Source organism: Opisthocomus hoazin, chromosome W (genome assembly GCF_030867145.1).
Source record: "Opisthocomus hoazin isolate bOpiHoa1 chromosome W, bOpiHoa1.hap1, whole genome shotgun sequence".
In the NCBI taxonomy this organism is placed as follows: domain Eukaryota; kingdom Metazoa; phylum Chordata; class Aves; order Opisthocomiformes; family Opisthocomidae; genus Opisthocomus; species Opisthocomus hoazin.
The window spans coordinates 38,095,236-38,116,350 of NC_134453.1; positions in this window are offsets into that span (position 1 = coordinate 38,095,236).

Below are 21,115 nucleotides of genomic sequence, written 5' to 3' on the forward strand. Positions count from 1 at the left end.
CACATTTGGGTAAAACTATTCCCTGTGCGTTCAGTACTGCAGTAAAGAATGCCTGCTTTCTAGAACTCCAACATTAAGTGTGGGCCTCAGCAGGGCCCCCAGTGCGGTGCAATTGATGAGGGAGGATGTGTTGGAACTTGTGGGCCATAAACCCTGGGAAGAAGGGAGTTAGTGCCCAGCCATCCTGACCCTGAGAAGAAGAGAGATAGTGCCGAGCCATCCTGAGGGAGGAAGCAAGGCCTTGGATAAGATAAGAAAAGAATGTGTCTGCATGGCCTTAGTTTAGATGAGCTTAGGAAAAGAATGTGTCTGTATTAGCAACTGTGTTAACCAATCAATAGGTGCCTAGTTTGAAACTTAACCAATCAGTTTAAAACACGCTGTCTTCTGATCTGTATAAATGTATGTGTGTAAGAACAATAAAACGATCATCCTGCTTGCATCAAGCGGTGTCCCGTCTCTCAATCGCGGCAAATTGGTGACCCCGACGTGATTCGGAGAAAAACCACCTGTCTGTGTGGCATGCTGCGAGTCCCACAGGACGTTGAATGAGCTGCTGAAAGGAAGCAGGAGCCGGCTTAAACAATCCCTCTGGAGCTGAGAGGTGAGCTGTGGGAAACATGGGAAGTCAGACATCTTCCCCAGAGAGAGACGTATATGAGCTTATGAAAGCTCTCCTTAAAAAACATGGAAAGAATATTTCTGGGCATGATCTTAAACTAATGCTTAAATGGGTACAAGTGAAGATGCCCACCGTAACTGCGTCTACTATCTTTATGCGGGAACTTTGGGACGATGTGGGGGTGAAACTATGGGACGCGGCAACAACAGGGAACGCTGAAGCGCAGCGTATGCTCCCCTGGTGGAGGAGTGTTTTTGAGACTTTAAAAGCGCAAGAGAAAAATCATAAAGACAAAGCAGGGGAGGAGGATAACTCTCCCACGGCGCCTCCGGTGCTGCCGGAGAACAAACCCTTAAGAGTGTGTGCTGCAGGATACCCCCCGGGGGGGGATCCTTTTGACCCGGGTCCGGTGGATCCTGAAAAAGAACCGGATCTCTACCCCCCTAACCCGCGCGATGTGTGGGCTAATATAAAACGCCAAGCCTTGAAGGAGGGGGAGTTAGAAATCGCTAAAACAATTGTAGCCCCTGTGATCTATCAGGGTCGGGGGGCTCAGTGGGAGGCTTTATCTTTCTCGGTAATTAAGGAACTGCGTCGTACTGTTACTGAGCACGGGCTTTCGTCTCCGTATTTTGCAAGTTTGCTGTCTTCTGTTTTTGACACTTATGTTATGACTCCGCATGATTTAAAATCTTTAGCGCAACTGTTACTGACTCCGACACAGTACTCCCTGTGGGAGTCACACTGGAGGGGGGGACTCCAGGCACTCTGTCACGACTTACGTGGGTCACGGCAATGCAGCTATAGCTGCGCTGACTATAGAGCACCTTACTGGCACGGGTCAGTATTCTGATCCGGTGGCTCAAGCCCGGGATATCCCACGGGAAGCTCTTGAAGCGATTCGTGAAAAAGCTAAAAAAGCCCTTTTTAAGGTCTCTGACTCACAAAAACCGCAAAAAACCTTCACTACGATTACCCAGGACCCCCGGGAACCTTATATGCAGTTTATTGACAGGCTGAAGCAAGCTCTGGAGCGTCAGATAGACAACACGGAAGCGCGGGAGATTTTGTTGTTAAAATTGGCTGTAGAAAATGCTAATGTGGATTGTAAAAAGTTACTGAAATCTCTCCCAAATCCAAACCCCACACTGGTGGAAATGGTAGAAGCTTGTAATAGAATTGGCACTATGGATCATAAATTTGAAGCCATGGCTGCTGCTTTCGCGGCCATGCACAGCTCTGGGGGGCCCAGGAATTGTTATGGTTGCGGCAAACCAGGTCATTTGAAAAGGAACTGTTTGGCTACCAATGCTGGTGCCAGGCCCCAGGCCCTTGGGGTCTGCCCTAGATGCCGAAAAGGGCGTCATTATGCTAATCAATGTCGGTCTAAGTATGATTTCCAGGGTCAACCGATACAGGGAAACCGATCGCGGAGCGCGGGGCAGCGACGCGCGCAGACACAAGTACTGCAGCCGACCTTTCAACCCCTACGGAGGGAACCAGCAGTGTCTCAAGTCTCCACCCAACAGCAGCTGGTAGCGCCGGATTGGACCTGGCAACCTCCCACACAGTAACGTTGCTCGATTCCTCGGTTCACTTATTGTTAACAAACGTTTCGGGGCCCCTACCCCCAAAAACTCAAGCGCTTTTGTTAGGAAGATCTTCTACCACCTTGTCAGGACTTTTTGTACTACCAGAGGTTATTGATTCTGACAGTACTGATGAAATTAAAATCATGGCATGGACCCCGTTTCCTCCCTGCACGGTACCAGAAGGCAGCCGTATAGCACAATTGATATTGATTCCCACAGTGACGGACTCCCCAGTTCCTAACCAACCTCAACAAAGGCAGAGAGGGTTTAAATCTATGGGGGACCCACAAATTTTATGGGTACAGTCTATTTCCCAAAAACGACCTGTGTACCAATGTACCCTTATTCGTGGGGGGCAGCAAGTAATATTAAATGGGATTATTGATACTGGAGCTGATGTCACAGTAATATCCCAGGCCAAGTGGCCTCCACAATGGCCTCTGGCTAACGTTTCCCAGACATTAGCTGGAATTGGGGGAACTGGTAAAAGCCACCAAAGCGTAGAATTAATCCAAATCCAAGGTCCGGAAGGGCATACAGCTTCTGTTAAGCCTTTTGTGTTACCTGTTCCTATGGTCCTGTGGGGGCGCGACGTACTGTCTCAGTGGGGAATGTCTATTCGGACCCATTTTTAGGTGGGGCCATTGAAGTGCGCGACACCCTGAAATTAACTTGGAAAACCGATAACCCTATTTGGGTAGATCAATGGCCCCTCCCTCTGGAAAAGCTTCGCGCCCTCCAGGAATTAGTCACGGAGCAGTTAACAAAAGGGCACATCGTGCCCTCCACTAGCCCTTGGAATTCACCTGTCTTTGTCATCAAGAAACAAACTGGCAAGTGGCGCTTACTCCATGACCTTAGAAAAATTAATGAGGCTATGGAAGACATGGGAGCCCTTCAACCAGGACTCCCGTCCCCTACTATGATCCCTCGAGATTGGCACTTGACTGTTATTGACCTCAAAGACTGCTTTTTTAATATCCCACTGCATCCAGACGATGCTCCTAAATTTGCCTTTTCAGTTCCAAGCGTCAACATGCAAGCCCCGTTGCAAAGATACCAGTGGGCTGTGCTGCCACAGGGAATGAAGAATAGTCCTACGATTTGTCAGTGGTACGTAGCTAAAGTACTTACCCCTGTTAGAACTACAATGCCTAGTGTCTTGTTGTATCACTATATGGATGACATCCTGGTGGCTGCACAACTCCATGAGGTCATGGAGGAAGCCGTAGCTCTTGTCATGGCTGCCGTTAACTCGGCAGGCCCCTGTATTGCGCCGGAAAAGTTTCAAAAGATATCTCCATGGAAATACTTAGGTTGGCGCATCAGGGCCCAGACTATAATTCCCCAACCTCTGCAGATACAGACAGACATACAAAATTTACATGATGCACAGAAATTGTTGGGAACAATCAATTGGGTTCGACCACTGTTGGGGATTTCTAATGCAGATTTAAGTCCTTTATTTAGACTGCTAAAAGGGGACACTGACTTGCACTCCCCCCGCAGTCTTGACCCTGAAGCCACTACTTCCCTGCAAAAGGTTGCTACAGCAATTAGTCTTCGACAAGCACATCGATGGGCTCCCGAGCTACCCTTTTTTCTAATTATTTTAAACCCCGCTCGACAACCTCATGCGCTAATATTTCAGTGGGATTCTCAGAAATCAGACCCACTGCTGATTATTGAATGGGTTTTCTTACCGAATCAGTCTTCAAAGACTATTTCAACACAACACGAGATGTTTGCATCTTTAATCATTAGAGCCCGACAACGTTTGCTGACACTATCAGGAATGGACTTTGCCTGCATCTGTTTGCCTGTGGCAAGTACTTACTTACAGTGGCTCCACCAACAATCCGATGCCTTCAGTGTAGCAATAGCTGGCTATACAGGACAACTTACTTCTCACCCGCCATCTCATAAGCTACTCAATGCTGACTTTCGTCTTCTGTCCAGGCCAAAAAGAAGTGACCAACCCTTGCAGGCCCTCACCGTGTATACGGACGGCTCTGGAAAGTCGCATAAATCGGTCATCTTATGGTGGGATGACCAACGTGGACAATGGGACTCGGATATAGAGACTGTGCCTGGTTCTCCTCAGATAGTAGAACTGAACGCAGTTGTTCGAGTTTTCCGAAAGTGGTCCACACCGCTTAACATAATTACTGACTCAGCTTATGTTGTAGGAATTGTTGAACGAGCTGAAGCGTCTGTGTTACGTGATGTCTCACATTCTGAATTGTTTGCTTTATTGCAGGAACTTATTTTCCTCCTGGACTCGCGCCCTCATCCCTATTTTGTTATGCACATCAGGGCACATACTGTTTTACCTGGTTTTATTGCAGAAGGGAATCGACGAGCTGATATACTTACATTACCAGTGCAAGTATTGCCGGATCGCATAGCACAGGCTAAACTCAGCCATTCTTTCTTTCACCAGAATGCTGGAGGTCTTAAACGGCAATTTGACCTCACTACCCAGCAAGCAACTAACATTATCGCCGTGTGTCCTGACTGTCAAAAACACTCCTTTCCGTCGGTAGCGGGAGGGGTTAATCCTAGGGGACTGCAGAGCTTACAACTGTGGCAAACTGATGTAACCCACTTTTCAGAATTTGGTCATCTAAAATGTATTCACTCTTCCATTGATACCTTTTCTGATGCCCTATTTGCCTCCTGCCACACAGGAGAAAAGACACGTGATGTTCAAAAACATTTAATGCGTGCCTTTGCCACTTCAGGTATACCCTCTCAAATCAAGACGGACAACGGCCCTGCCTACGTGTCCGCCGCAACAAAAGCCTTTTTTAACTCCTGGGGTATTACTCACGTTACTGGCATTCCTCACTCCCCTACAGGCCAATCCTTAATTGAACGCTCTCATCAATCTCTGAAACGTTTATTACAACAACAAAAAGGGGGAGTAGGGACTGCTACCCCTGAGGAGCGTCTACAGAAAGCCTTATATGTTTTTAATTTTTTAAATTGTTCTCTGTTAGACAGCAACCCTCCGATAGTTTGTCATTTTAATACAAACGCTTCGTTTGAAGCAACAATCAAGGCCCCAGTATTGATTCGAGATCCTGAAACAGGTAAGATCATGGGACCCTACCCCCTTATCACGTGGGGCAGAGGTTATGCTTGTGTTTCCACAGAAAGAGGCCCCCAATGGATTCCAGCAAAAAGCGTGCGGCCTTTCCGTGAATCGTTGCCACAACCGTCTGAGGACAAATCGGATCGCACCCGGGACCAACCTTCAGAGCAGCAAGTTGGTGAACCTCCTCCAGAGGACCGGGACAATCAGGACGGTTGAATCATAAACATAGAAGGACTGTATGAACCAGCATATAGAAACACCAGTCACGAAAGTTTCGTGTCTTTTCTGTAACACTTGCAAACCATGGGTTTTGTGTACATGCTATAAAGACAGCAGTGTATGCTTTAGCTGTTTTTATTTTTCTGTTATTACTCCTTCCATGCCTGTTGCAGTGTTTACAAAAACTAATAACACACTCAGTAAAAGGAATTCTTTTTGTACAACAGGAAGGGGGAGATGTGGGCCTCAGCAGGGCCCCCAGTGCGGTGCAATTGATGAGGGAGGATGTGTTGGAACTTGTGGGCCATAAACCCTGGGAAGAAGGGAGTTAGTGCCCAGCCATCCTGACCCTGAGAAGAAGAGAGATAGTGCCGAGCCATCCTGAGGGAGGAAGCAAGGCCTTGGATAAGATAAGAAAAGAATGTGTCTGCATGGCCTTAGTTTAGATGAGCTTAGGAAAAGAATGTGTCTGTATTAGCAACTGTGTTAACCAATCAATAGGTGCCTAGTTTGAAACTTAACCAATCAGTTTAAAACACGCTACCTTCTGATCTGTATAAATGTATGTGTGTAAGAACAATAAAACGATCATCCTGCTTGCATCAAGCGGTGTCCCGTCTCTCAATCGCGGCAATTAAGTTTTAGGAAGTTAATTATTTTGCTGCTTTCTAGTAATAGATTTTGGGTACCCAGGTAGGACGCTGCTCTTGAACTTCAATGGTCCGAGGGATTGCAGGACCTCCAGCCGGCACCGAGGGATTCTCGGGGAGAACCTCTGATCACTGGACCAAAAAGTTCTGAGCACGAACCATTAATAAGGCAAAGGCATTCTTCCAGTATTGTTTCTTGTTGCCTATTTGTTAGTCATAGTAAAAGCTTCACAGCATTGAGCTATATCCCTGACGAGAAGGGAAAGCGTCCTTTCTAATCCTGAATTGAAAAGAGAGTACTCTTCCTGAAACTGAAGCTTGGGAATTTGTCTGTTAAATGTTGAATATTATTGTAAGTCCTGTCTTTGCAATATTTGGATTTATGCTAAAAACTTGGTGTGCCTGCGTGTGTGTGTGTGGTCGCGACCATGAACGTGTGATTTTATGTTACCGTGTTTGTATTTCTGTGTTCTGATGGATTTATTTGGTTTCTGGGATCTAACGGATTTGTCTGGACTAAGTAACTGTTTTGTGTCTTTTGGTTTGGTAAGTTCTGCAGGTATTGACTATTTCTGGTTTTTGACTTTTGACTGTTGTATTTGGACTCTGAATTATCAAGACTTTGGAAGCATTTGATGCAGCAGGGAATAGATGTGGTGATGTTTGCAGCTTTATGCTTTTATGTACATTAATTTTAGCCTATATAGTTAATGAGTCATAGTTCTAGATACATTGATCTTAACCTAGGTGATTAATATGGATAGCCAATACTAAATGTTAGGGATGTTTGTATATGTGATAAGTATACCTATAACCCAAGTGCAAATTTACTGAGCTCATATTATTGGTACACTGCTATTTCGACGCCTAACGCGGTGAGATGCATCCCCTCCAATTGACAATAATGATATGTTGTGGTCAAGCGGTACTTTAGTCCCACCATCCACACAGGAAGAAAATTGGATACAAGTAAATCCAGCAAGAAAATTGAATACAAGTGAATCAATCTACACCCATATGCTAGGTAACAGATTTACCATCAGTATGTATCATTCTCAAGTTAATTTGATCTTTCTTTATATCCAGCAGGTTATGGTATGCACTTCACATCTCTATGTCTTCAATTAACATTTGTGTTCTTATATATCTGTTAGTATTGTAGTTTGTGTGAGCCTCTGAAAAAGTGGTAGCAAGCTGAAGACCAAAATTATGTCAGCTCTCATCATCATCAACAACCTCATCAACTGTACCTGGCTTGCTCAAAAATAACAAAAAGGGGGAATTGTGGAGTCCTGGCTGGACGAGAGGGGACATAGTTTGGTGCTGTTGAGCAACCCAGGCTTGGTAACGGAGATAGACCTTGAGAGTGGCGAACACGGAACACTGGAGCAGGGGGACTACCACATTGTTGCTTCCTGCCTTAGCCGATTCCGGCCACGTCGCTGCTTCCTGCCTTACCGTCGCTTCCGCATCAAGATGCAGCTCTGCACCAATCACAGCAAGTTGTAGCTATTTTGACTATATATGGTTAAGGGTATCTAACCAATCAGATGCTGTTATTGCTTCGCTATATAAACCCTGTTTTGATGACTAATAAAGGAGAACGATCTTACTCACATTGGGATTGTATCGTTTCTACTGTTTCCGAGTTCCCACTCCGACAGTATGCTGCCACCCTGGCAATTCCAGAGAGACACAAATCACCACAATGTGCTGGGGCCTGGCCCGTGCCTATCGAGCCCTGTTCAACACTATTCAGTACTCTCAAGGGAAAGAGAGGGAAAATAAGCCAACAGGCACTGCTGCTACTCTATCCCCGCGATGGGCACTGTGGCTACTCCAACCCCTGTGACGGGCACTGCGGCTGCTCAAGCCCCGGCGACAGGCACTGTGGCTAAACCAGAAAACCAAACCATGCCAGTATCAGTCGCCCCTATACAGAAGAAGAAATACACAAAAGAAATGAGTTTGCCTAGTAAGGGATGACGATGAACCAGGGCCATCCAAAGAGCAGGAGGAAGAGGCAGAACCAGAGATAACCACCCGATCCCTGTCCCTGAGTGAGCTGTGGAAAGATTTCAGCCGCCACCCAGGCGAGCACATTGTCACCCAGCTGCTCCAATGCTGGGATAACTGGGCCAGTAGCTTGGAATTAGAGGGCAAGGAAGCCAAGCAGCTGGGATCCTTGGACAGGGAAGGGGGCATTGACAAGGCAATTGGAAAAAAGGCACAAGCCCTCAGCCTCTGGAGGCGACTTCTGTCAGGCGTGAGGGAAAGGTACCCCTTCAGTGAAGATGTTGTATGTCATCCAGGCAAGTGGACCACCATGGAGAGAGGTATCCAGTACCTGAGGGAATTAGCCATGTGGGAGCTGCTTTACTATGACCCAGACAAAGCGCAGTTCCCCACAGATCCAGATGAAGTCCAATGCATATGACTCATGTGGCGGGAGTTTGTATGGAGCACACCATCTTCATATGCCAGCTCATTGGCAGTAATGGACTGGAAAGCTGAAGAGACACCAGCAGTGGACGAAGTGGCTGTCCGACTGGCAATATGAAGAAAGTCTCTCTTCCTCCCTTGTCTCAGCCGTGGAGAAACTGTCCCAGGAAGTACAACGACTTAAAGAGAATATATCCTATTCCCCACCTGTATGGACCAGTATCTCAGCTATTAGGAGTAAGCGTTCCTCTCTTCAAGAGTGAGGATATACAGGGTATACACCACGGGGCACCCTGTGGTTTTACCTGAGTGACCAAGGAGAGGACATGTCCTGTTTTTGGTTAAAACAGAACTGATTCTCTTTTAGTGAATCCTTCTTACAACTAACACCTTCTAAGTAACTGCATTTTCCTGAAGCGGGCTGCATATTTTACAGACACTGTCCGCTCCAAAGCTGATAACCCCTGATGTTTATAGTTACACTGAGCTAACAGTAGCAAAGGAATGCAGAAAAAGGCCCCTGTTTATAATTATTACTATAGCAGCCAAGGTCATCAATAGACCTCTTAGGTCCCGCAAGTGAGGAGTCGGAAAGGGTCGCACTTGCAGGGAGGGGCGGACAGAACTGGTGACCCGATATTGACCAATGAGGTATTCCATGCCATGCACGTCATACTCAGTTTAAAGCTGGGGGATCACGAGGGTCTCACTATTCTTTGTCCATGGCTGGCTTCTGAAGAGGATCCTGCTCATTGTCCTGCCTGAGATCCTGATCCAGATTCCGATCCGTGCATTCCTGGGTCCAGTTCCCGTCTACCGCAGATTCCAGTCTGGGACTTCCTGGTGCTGCCTGGCAGCTGCTGGGGGGATGCCAGCACCCCGGCACCCAACTCTGCAAAACTCAGTATTGGTTTTGTATATTTTGTTTTATTCCTCTTATTATTAATATTATTAGTATTATTAGCGTTATTAGTAAACCTATTTATATTCAATTTGTAAGTCTCTCTCCCTTTTCCTCCTTTTTCCCTTCCTCTGGTGGGAGGATGGGGGTTAATAGAGAGCGTCTGTCACTCATTTTGTTGCTGCCCTGCTTTAAACCGTGACAGGACTTGAGGAAGTGGGATGGATAACCTACCTCAACTCTAGAGGCGTGAGTATGTGACTTGCAAGGAAAAAGAATCACAAAAGGGGATTCTTCTTGGAAACGTGCCTCTCCAGTTTCCAGCAGGCAGTTAACCAGACAGAGTAGAAAGCCTGGTCTTACTTCTGGTCAACTTTAAGGGACTTCTAAAGTCATTTTTACAGGGAATAACAAATACTCTGACCAGGATTAGAGGGGCCCTGCCTCCAGCCAGGTGGAGGAAAGGGACAACCGCGTTTATTGGACGGTGTGGATTCGATGGCCTGGCACATCAGATCCACAAGAGTATAAGGCTCTGATGGGCACCGGTACACAGTGTACCCTAATGCCATCAAGCAATAAATGATCAGAATCCATTTGTATTTCAGGAGTGACAGGGGGATCCCAACAGCTAACTCTATTGGAGGCTGAAGTCAGCCTAACTGGGAATGAGTGGCAAAAGCACCCTGTTGTGACTGCTCAGAGGCTCCACGCATCCTTGGCATAGACTATTTTAGGAGAGGGTATTTGAAGGACCCAGAAGGGTACTGGTGGGCTTTTGGCATAGCTGCCTTGGAGATGGAGGAAATTAAAAGCTGTCTACTTTGCCAGGTCTCTTAGAGGACCCTTCTGTTGCAGGGTTGCCGAGGGTTGAGGAACAACAGGTGCCAGTTGCTACCACAACAGTGCATCAGTGGCAATATCACACCAACCAAGAATTTCTGATTCCCATCTGTAAGCTGATTTGTTAACTGGAATGCCAAGGAGTGATCAGCAAAACTCGCTCACCCTTTAATAGTCCCATATGGCCAGTGCAGAAGTCTACTGGAGAGTGGAGACTGACAATAGACTACCGTGGCCTGAATGAAGTTACACCACCGCTGAGTGCTGCCATGCCAGACATGCTAGAACTTCAGTATCAGCTGGAGTCAATGGCAGCCAAGTGGTATGCGACAATTGACATCGCTAATGCATTCTTCTCCATCCCTTTGGCAGCAGAGTGCAGGCCACAGTTTGCTTTCACCTGGAGGGGCGTCCAGTACACCTGGAATCGACTGCCCCAGGGGTGGAAACACAGTCCCACCATTTTCCATGGACTAATCCAGACTGCATTGGAACAGGGTGAAGCTCCGGAACACCTTCAATATGTCAATGACATCATTGTGTGGGGCAACACAGCAGATGAAGTTTTTGAGAACGGGGAGAAAATAGTTCAGATCCTTCTGAAAGCAGGTTTTGCCATAAAAAAAAGTAAGGTCAAGAGACCTGCACAGGAAATTCAGTTTTTAGGAATAAAATGGCAGGATGGGTGTCGTCAGATCCCAATGGATGTCATCAACAAAATAGCAGCTATGTCTCCACCAACTAGCAAGAAGGAAGCACAGGCCTTCTTAGGTGTTGTGGGTTTTTGGAGGATGCACATCCCAAATTACAGACAGGTTGTAAGCCCTCTCTTATCAAGTGACCTGGAAGAAGATCAATTTTGAATGGAGCCAAGAGCAACAAGAAGTGTTTGAACAAATTAAACGGGAGATAGTTCATGCAGTTACCATTGAGCCAGTCTAGGCAGGACAAGATGTCGACCCCTAGGGTTTTAGAGTCAGGAATATAGAGGATCCGAGGCCTGCTATACTCCGACTTAAAAAGTGATATTTGCAGCATGTGAAGGAGTTCGAGCTGCTTTGGACATGGTTGGCACTGAAGCACAGCTCCTCTTAGCACCCTGACTGCCGGTGCTGGGCTGGATATTCAAAGAAAGGGTCCCCTCCACTCATCATGCAACTGATGCTACGTGGAGTAAGTGGGTCATGCTGATCACACAGTGGGACCGAATGGGACACCCCAGTCGCCCAGGAATTCTGGAAGTGATCATGGACTGGCCAGAAGGCAAAGACTTCGGAGTATCGCCAGAGGAGGAGGCTTCAGCATGCTGAAGAAGCCCCACTGTATAATAAGCTGCCAGAAAATGAGAAGCAGTATGCCCTGTTCACAGATGGGTCCTGTTGCATTGTAGGAAAGCAGCGGAGGTGGAAGGCTGCTGTATGGAGCCCTACACGACAAGTTGCAGAAGCTGCGGAAGGAGAAGTTGAGTCGAGCCAGTTTGCAGAGGTGAAAGACATCCAGCTGGCTTTAGACATTGCCAGTTGAGAGAAGTGGCCAGTGCTCTCTTTGTACACCGACTCCTAGATGGTGGCCAATGCCTTGTAGGGGTGGCTGCAGCAATGGAAGAAGAACAACTGGCAGCACAGAGGCAAACCTATCTGGGCTGCCCCATTGTGGCAAGATATTGCTGCCCGGCTAGAGCAGTTGGTTGTAAAAGTATGTCCCTAAGAGTCGGGCCACTGAGGAACATCAAAACAACCACCAGGTGGATCAGGCTGCCAAGATTGAAGTGACTCAGGTGGATCTGGACTGGCAACATAAGGGTGAATTGCTTATAGCTCGGTGGGCCCATGATGCTTCAGGCCATCAAGGAAGAGCTGTGACATACAGATGGGTTCATGACCGAGGGGTGGACTTGACTATGGACGATACAGCACAGGTTATCCATGAACGTGAAACATGCACTGCAATCAAGCAAGCGAAGCGGGTAAAGCGTCTTTGGTATGGAGGACGATAGCTGAAATATAAATATGGGGAGGCCTGGCAAATTGATTATATCACACTCCCATATACCCTCCAAGGCAAGCACCATGGGTACTGGCAGGTCAGTGTGAGAAGCAGAAAAGTCCTTGACATTGTGCAAACACTGTTCAGCAATAGCTAAAACATCACTGTGTTATCAACACTGTTTTGGTCACAAATCCGAAACATAGCCCCATGTGAGCTACTATGAAGAAATTTAACTCTGTCCCAGCCAAAACCATTACAGCAAGGAAGTGCCTACAAAGCGTCATTATGGAGAAAACCCCCAAGCCCTCTCCAGGAACTTAATATGCTGGGATGCCTCCCTAAAGTGCCTGTACACTAATGCACGCACTATGGGGAATAAACACGATGAGCTAGAGATCTGTGTGCAGTCACAGGGCTGTGATCTTTTTGGAATCTCAGACACGTGGTGGGATGTATTCCATGACTGCAGTGTTGCAATGGACAGGCTCCTTACGAAGGACAGGCCAGAAAGACAAGGAGGGGGAGTTTCTCTTTATGCGAGACAGCAGCTGGAGTGCATGGAGCTCTTCCTGGGGATGGATGAGGAGCCAAATGAGAGCGTTTGTGTAAGGATTAAAGAGAGAACAGATAAAGGTGACATTATAATGGCTGTTTGCTATAGGCCACCTGATCAAGAAGAAAAAAGTGGGTGAAGCCCTCTACAGACAGGAGCAGCCTCATGTTCTCAGGCCCTAGTCCTTGTGGGGGACTTCAACCACCCCAATATCTGCTGGAGGGTCAAAACAGAAGGGCACAAGCAATGCAGGAGGTTCCTGGAGTGCATTGATGATAACTTCCTTCGTGTCATGTTTTAACCACAGCTAGCAACTAAACACTAGACAGACGCTCCCTCACCCCTCCCCTTCCCCATCATCGGGATGGGGAGGGGAAAAGGAAAAAGGGAAAACTCGTAGGCTGAGATAAAAACAGTTTAATAAGAATAACAAAATTATACTAATATACTAATATTAGACTGATTATATCTCACTCGCACAAACCTGCCAATGCAAGCACCATGTGCTTACAATGGTGGAAGCAACCACCGGATGGCTGGAAACATATCCCATGCCCTATGCCACCACCCGGAACACTGTCCTGGGCCTTGAAAAGCAAGTCCTGTGGAGACATGGCACCCCAGAAAGAACTGAGTGAGACAACGGGACTCATTTCTGAAACAATCTCATGGACACCTGGGCCAAAGAGCATGGCATTGAGTGGGTATATCACATCCCCTATCATGCACCAGCCTCTGGGAAAATCAAATGATACAATCGACTGCTAAAAACTACAGTGGAAGCACTGGGGGGTGGAACCTTAAAACACTGGGATACACATTTAGCAAAGGTCATTTAGTTAGTTAACACCAGGGCATCTACCAGTTGAGCTGGCCCTGTGTCCTGGTTTCGGCTGGGGTAGAGTTAATTTTCCTCTAAGTACCTGCTGTGTTTTGGATTTAGTACGAGAAAAATGTTGATAACACTGATGTTTTCAGTTGTTGCTATGAAATCAAGGACTTTTTCAGTTTCTCATATTCAGCTAATGAGGAAGTGTGCAGGAGCTGGGAGGGAGCATAGCCAGACAGCTAGCCAAGCTGGCCAACGGAAATAGACATCGTGCTCAGTTTATGAATGGGAGTTGGCCAGGGGGCAGAAAGCTATCTGTTCTTCTCGTTTCTGTGAGTTTAAATCCTCTCTTGTCTGGGAGTTCGAACTTTTCTGAGAAATTCGGGATTTCAGGGTTCTGTCATCACTGCACAGAGACTGGCTGTGAATCGGTCATCGGGTGGTGAGAAAAATTGTATTGTATATAGTTTGTTTTGCATATTCATTATTATCATTGTTGTTACCATTATTATTAGTAGCAGTAGTATCAGAATTAGTACTTACTTCTTGTCTTTATCTGAACCTACGGGTTTCCCCTTTTGTGCATTTCTCCTCCCCATCCTGGTCTGGGGGAAGGGGAGGGGTGAGTGCATGGCTCTCTAGTGCTTAGTTGTCACCTGTCAGGTTAAACCTGACACCCTGCCCAATTGAAACTTCCATGTACTATAGAAAGGGATAAAGACCCGGCATTCCACATGAAGAATATGTCAGGGAAGACAATCTGGGTTAGTCCTGCCTTGGGCATAGGCAAACCCATCTGTGGGATTGCTTTTGCGCAAGGACCTGGGTGCGCTTGGTGGGTGATGCAAAAGGAAGGGGAAGTCCAATGTATCTCACGGAGTTTTGATTTTCGGTTTATACGCAGTATAACGCAACACAGAACAGGCCTGGGCCTACTCAGATTAACTATTATGTGGATCACTAACTCCTCAATGTACAGTGGTCTTCCGGTCAGGACCACTACACACATAGAGTAAGATGAACTCCAGGAGAGGAGAAAGAAATCAAATTAAGCACTGGCTGGCGTTCAGTCCAGCTCCTCTGGCTTCTCCCTGCAGCAGGCAAGAGGACCCTGCCAGTTGCTTCCTGCCATCCAGAAAATGCCCCTGCTTGTGTGTGTCACCCCTTCTCCATGATGCGGCCACTGCCCTTGCTGATTCCTCACCCCACGGAAGCCTCCTTCAATCACCCACCTCGGAACAGGCATCTCCCGAGAAAAGGAAGGCGAGTCAGGCTGCAGGGCTCGAGTGCACGACAGCAACAACAGAAACGACAACAAGCACTGCCTTCTTGCTCACAAGCCCCAGCTGGCCTCTATTTATGTTCCGGACAGTTCCTCTCCTCACATCACAACACAACACAACGGAGCCAGGCTTTCTGCTGCAGGACATACCTGTTACCAAAGCTAGCAATGCTGTCAGTTAATAGCACAGCAAGGACAGGTTAATAGAAGAGAGCAGGGGCTTAGTCCTCTGTGAGGCCTAGAAAAGGAGCAAAAGACACAAGTTTCCTCACCTAGTACTCATGCACCCAAGTAGAAACTATGGCCAGTAAGGCAGCATGCCGGTTATTTTGGACAGCAGCTGAGTTGGCATCATCAAAAAGCGACTCGCTTAGAAAAGATATGTGAGATTTAGGATGCTTGCACCTCCTCCTGGTTTGTGTTTGGTATGCCCATTGAGGAGAATTTGGGGGGGGGGGGGGGGAGGATTAAGTGTGTGGAACCTTGGCATCGGGGACCTGATAGTAGACCTGCTTGCAGGTGTGCAGTTTTGAACTGTCTTAACCCCCATGTATATGCTAGCACGAAGATTGTGTTACAAGCCAAATGAAGCCATACAGCCATAAGTATGAATGAATGTACCTTTATCCTTCAAACTTTTTAAACTGCAGTGTGTACTAGTTTGTACTGAAACTAAATCCATGCTAGACACAATTATCAATGTGTCATCTGCAAATGTACATCAGACTTACAAAAGAGCCTTTGCTCTTGCATTACGGATAGAGATTTCCTCTAAAGACATATTTTTACCAAATATTAAAGGGTTTTGTCCAACTGGTTCTGCAGTTACAGTGAATGAGTTTGTAAAAATTGCTCATAAGTATTAAAGTTTTTTTCTTTGAATTGTTACTGTTATTTGTATGGGTCATCTGACAGTTACAGACAGAGGGGCTGCAAAATGTTCAGTAGAAGTATTCAATCTCTCTAAAATCAGGGTACTTACTGAAACTTGACTTGGGGCTATTTATAACATTTCTGTAGCTTGCCTTAACTTGACATAGTGTACCCCTCACCTTAACTCTCAAACAGGAATCAATATTATTAAACCATGAATGAACATCTAATGACTACAAATTGTTTTGCACCAGGTGGTGCTGGTCCATTATGATCCCAGTAAGAAAGGCACTCAGACTCTGTAAGGTATTGTTTAAAATGCTATTTATAAGAGCTAGCGCTATAAGGAGAGAATATTATAGGCAATCTTACATCCCTTTGGATGCTGGGAACTGTTATGAAAATTCCCTTCCCTATTATATCAATCAGTCTTTACAGTATGAAAGTGTATTAATATTGTTAATATATATTAGCTCACATTATAAACTGCAATGTAATGAGGTAGTGGCATTTTACTGGAGACTCTGGTATTGTTCATGCTTAAGTAAAACAGACTAAAGGACAGCCCGGCCCTGGAGAAAGGACTTTGCTTCTTGGAAGCTTAGAGCTGTCCACGAAGGATGAAGGATACTCCTGGACAACCAAGGTAACGCCAGCATCCTAGCCCCTCTAACACGTCTTTGAAACCCTCCCAGCATCGTCTGGCATCATAGATAAGTAAATATGGCAAGACTCCAGAGACATCTGAATCAATAGACAAACAGCAAGAATGCTGCAGAAATATAGTTGCTTTGTAAAATTTTACTATGGCTGGTAATCAGTAGTGTGGGTGTTAGTGATTAATAAAATTGTGTCATACCAGAATGTTTGAAGGGTATAAGAACCCTGTGTAAAACCACATTCGGGGTGCCCCAATTCGGTTGGGACACTTCATGAACATGAATAAATATTTACCCTTGTAATTCTATACTTTGCATCCTAGCCTCTCTCCTCAGTCAGTACGGGCCAGTTGCGAATTTTTGTGACAGAACCCTAGGTGGTATAGCATTGAATGGGCCTCTGATCCATGCGCAGCATGCTGTGCAGACCCTGTCCGTGGAAAGGTTACCCCATTTTGGTCATTCAAGCTATTACAGGATTTTCTTTCAAGAAAACAACTCTGTTTATCGTTTCTACTGTCGAACAAAAAGACGTTTTCATGAGAACTTCTCGCTGCGCTGTTAGATAAAGGCAAGGGCACGCGGGTGGTGTAATCTCCAGTACCAAGTGGGAGCTGCCTGCAGGTTCCTCTGTTCCAATGAGCTGGCTGAGTTTATCCTGCGGCCAAGGGATTTGTGCAACCCAACACAGACCTGAAGGCCAAGCTGTATGTGCAGTATAACGCAGCATAGCACAGACCTGGGCCTACTCGAGATTAACTATTATGTGGATCACTAACTCCTCAATGTACAATGGTCTTCCGGTCAGGACCACTACACACATAGAGTAAGATGAACTCCAGGAGAGCAGAAAGAAATCAAATTAAGTCTTAACTCCCCAGGTTGAAACAGTATGTAGCAGTATAGATAGGGGCCGAATGGCTAGAAAGCAGCTTTGCAGAAAAGGACCTGGGGGGTACTGGTGGATGAGTTGAACATGAGGCAGCAGTGTGCTCTAACAGTAAAGGCGACGAACAGTATCAGCAAGAGCATAGCCATGGAATGTTTCCAAGGATGGGGCCTCCACTACCTCTCTGGGCAATCTGTTCCAGTGTTTCACCACCCTCAGAGTAAAAAATTTCTTCCTTATATCTAGTCTAAATCTACCCTCCCTTAGTTTAAAGCCATTACTCCTTGTCCTATCGCAACAAGCCATACTGAAAATATTTTCCCCATCTTTCCTATAGGCCCCCTTCAGGTACTGAAAGGCCGCAATAAGGTCTCCCCGCAGCCCTCTTCTCCAGGCTGAACAGCCCCAACTCTCTCAGCCTTTCCTCACAGGAGAGGTGCTCCAGCCCTATGATCATCTTTGTGGCCCTCCTCTGAACCCGCTCCAACAGCTCCATGTCCTTCTTGTGCTGGGGGCTCCAGAGCTAGGGCTGCAGAGCTGGGATGTTCAAACCAGCATGCTCCTGTTGCCATGTACCCTGAATGTGTTTCAGGTCTTGTTTAGGGTTAAAGAACTATTCGAAAATATCACCCAGAGATCTGCCCCGAGGCTGGATAGTTATGAGTGGCGAGGTGTGTGGGATAGTATGGGGAAATATCTAGGACAGTGGGCACCTCCAGTGTTTTTGAACCTCATCCCTGAACAAGTGCAGAATCCTGACAAACTAGTAAAATATTAGGAAGAAGTATGCTGCCACCCTGGCAATTCCAGAGAGACACAAATCACCACAATGTGCTGGGGCCTGGCCCGTGCCTATCGAGCCCTGTTCAACACTATTCAGTACTCTCAAGGGAAAGAGAGGGAAAATAAGCCAACAGGCACTGCTGCTACTCTATCCCCGCGATGGGCACTGCGGCTACTCAAGCCCCGGCGACAGGCACTGTGGCTAAACCAGAAAACCAAACCATGCCAGTATCAGTCGCCCCTATACAGAAGAAGAAATGCACAAAAGAAATGAGTTTGCCTAGTAAGGGATGACGATGAACCAGGGCCATCCAAAGAGCAGGAGGAAGAGGCAGAACCAGAGATAACCACCCGATCCCTGTCCCTGAGTGAGCTGTGGAAAGATTTCAGCCGCCACCCAGGCGAGCACATTGTCACCCGGCTGCTCCAATGCTGGGATAACTGGGCCAGTAGCTTGGAATTAGAGGGCAAGGAAGCCAAGCAGCTGGGATCCTTGGACAGGGAAGGGGGCATTGACAAGGCAATTGGAAAAACGGCACAAGCCCTCAGCCTCTGGAGGCGACTTCTGTCAGGCGTGAGGGAAAGGTACCCCTTCAGTGAAGATGTTGTATGTCATCCAGGCAAGTGGACCACCATGGAGAGAGGTATCCAGTACCTGAGGGAATTAGCCATGTGGGAGCTGCTTTACTATGACCCAGACAAAGCGCAGTTCCCCACAGATCCAGATGAAGTCCAATGCACATGACCCATGTGGCGGGAGTTTGTACAGTGCGCACCATCGTCGTATACCTGCTCGTTGGCAGTAATGGACTGGAAAGGCAGAGAGGCACCAACGGCGGATGAAGTGGCCGGCCGTCTCCGGCAATATGAAGACAGTCTCTCTTCCTCCCTTGTCTCGGTCGTGGAAAAACTGTCCCAGGAGTTCCAGCAACTCGACAATATGTCCTACTCCCCACCTGTATGGACCAGTATCTCAGCTATTAAGAGTAAGCATTCCTCTGCTCAGGAGAGAGGATATAAAGGGTACACACCATGAGGCACCCTGTGGTTTTACCTGCGTGACCACAGAGAGGACATGAGGAAGTGGGGTGGAAAACCGATCTCAACCCTAGAGGCATGAGTGGGCGGAGTTGCAAGGAAAAACAGTCCCAAACGGGGATTCTTCTTGGAAACATGTCACTCCAGTTTCCAGTGGGCAGTTCCCCAGACAGAGTAGAAAGCCTGATCTTACTTCTGATCCACTTGAAGGGACTTCTAAGTCTTTTTTACAAGAAGTGTTGTGAGAGTCCAGGCAGCAGATGTCTCAAACATCTGGTCCAAAACAATACAGCTGTTACGATATCAATGCAGTTGTTAACTGAAGGAGGGGGCTCTGCTAAGGTGGGGCAGCACTCCTTTGGAAACAGCTTCCTTATCTATGCAGCCTGGAGATAACACCACAGACACAGGATGTGGCTAAACGAGTTGAGCCAGTTAAACAAGAAGAGGACAAGGGGGGGGATGGAGACAACTGACTCATTTCTAGAAGGAGAAATGGACAAAAGGGAAAACTTGTGGGTTGAGATAAAAACAAGTTTAATAGAATTAACAAAATAATACTAATGTGCTAATATACTAATACTACTACTAATATACAAAATAAAATGCAATTCCTCATGAACTCCGCCCGCGTCGAGCAGCCAGTCCCAGGAAGAGAGCACTCTGGTCCAGAACAGCTGATCCTGTGGAGAAAACAAAGAGACAAGAAAGGCAGGAATGCCCAAAGGCTGACTGCAAAACGGCAGAATGGCAAAAGGACGAACTAACAAAACTAACCGAACAGAACTGAATCAGAACAATTCTGCCCAGAATGGTTCTCCCAAAAAGGACCGTTCTGACCAGCTGCAAAAGCTGACTCCAATTATATACAAAGCATGACGCTGATGGTGTGGAATACTCTCATTGATCAACCTGGATGTCAGTCAAGGTCTGTCCATCTATGCTCCCCTTCCTAGCTGCCCCACACCTGGCAGATAGAAAGCCTAGGAAGACCTTGGCTTCCCTGGTGACAGCTAAGATATCAGCAAGTTCTTACATTCCTTCTCGAACTAAACCCAAGCAGCGACCATGCTAGCTATGAGAAAGAAAAGTTTCCAACTGCATGAAGAAAATTAACCCGATTTCAGTCAAACCACCACATTCTCCTCTATTTGGCACTTGTGAGACCACATCCAGAGTCCTGTGTCTGATTTTGGGCTCCCCAGTACACGACAGACATGGACATACTACAGTGAGTCCAGCAGAGGGCCACCCAGATGGTCAGAGGATTAAGAATTATCATTAAAATACACATTCATCACACAATCTTCACAATCTTCACAAACTTCACTTAGATCAACAAAAAGAATTCCCCACACCAAAATCAAAATAACGTCATCACAACACCGAAAGTGGACTGTTTACACACAATCCACCCCTCGTCCATTCACCACAATTACAGCAACGTAAATTCCCCACAATCGTTGCACTCTTTGCTCTCTAGCTGTGTTCAGTCCATGTTTTCCCCATTTCCTCTTGATACCGTGAAAAGCCGGAGTTGAAGACCCAATAGTCGGAAGACTATTAAGAAGGTATTCTTTACTACAGTGCCGGGCACACGGGGGATCTCTCCTCCAGACATGCGCGCCAAACACCCTGTCATTTCAGGTTAAATACAATCACAATATACATGTTATGGGTTTGCGTGGCAAGGTTTTGGTAGCGGGGAGACTATAGGGGTGGCTTCTGTGAGAAGCTGCAAGATGCTTCCCCCACATCTGATAAAGCCAGTGCTAGCTGGCTCTAAGATGGACCCGCCGCTGCCCAAGGCCAAGCCAATCGGCGACAGTGGTAGTGCCTCTGGGATAACAT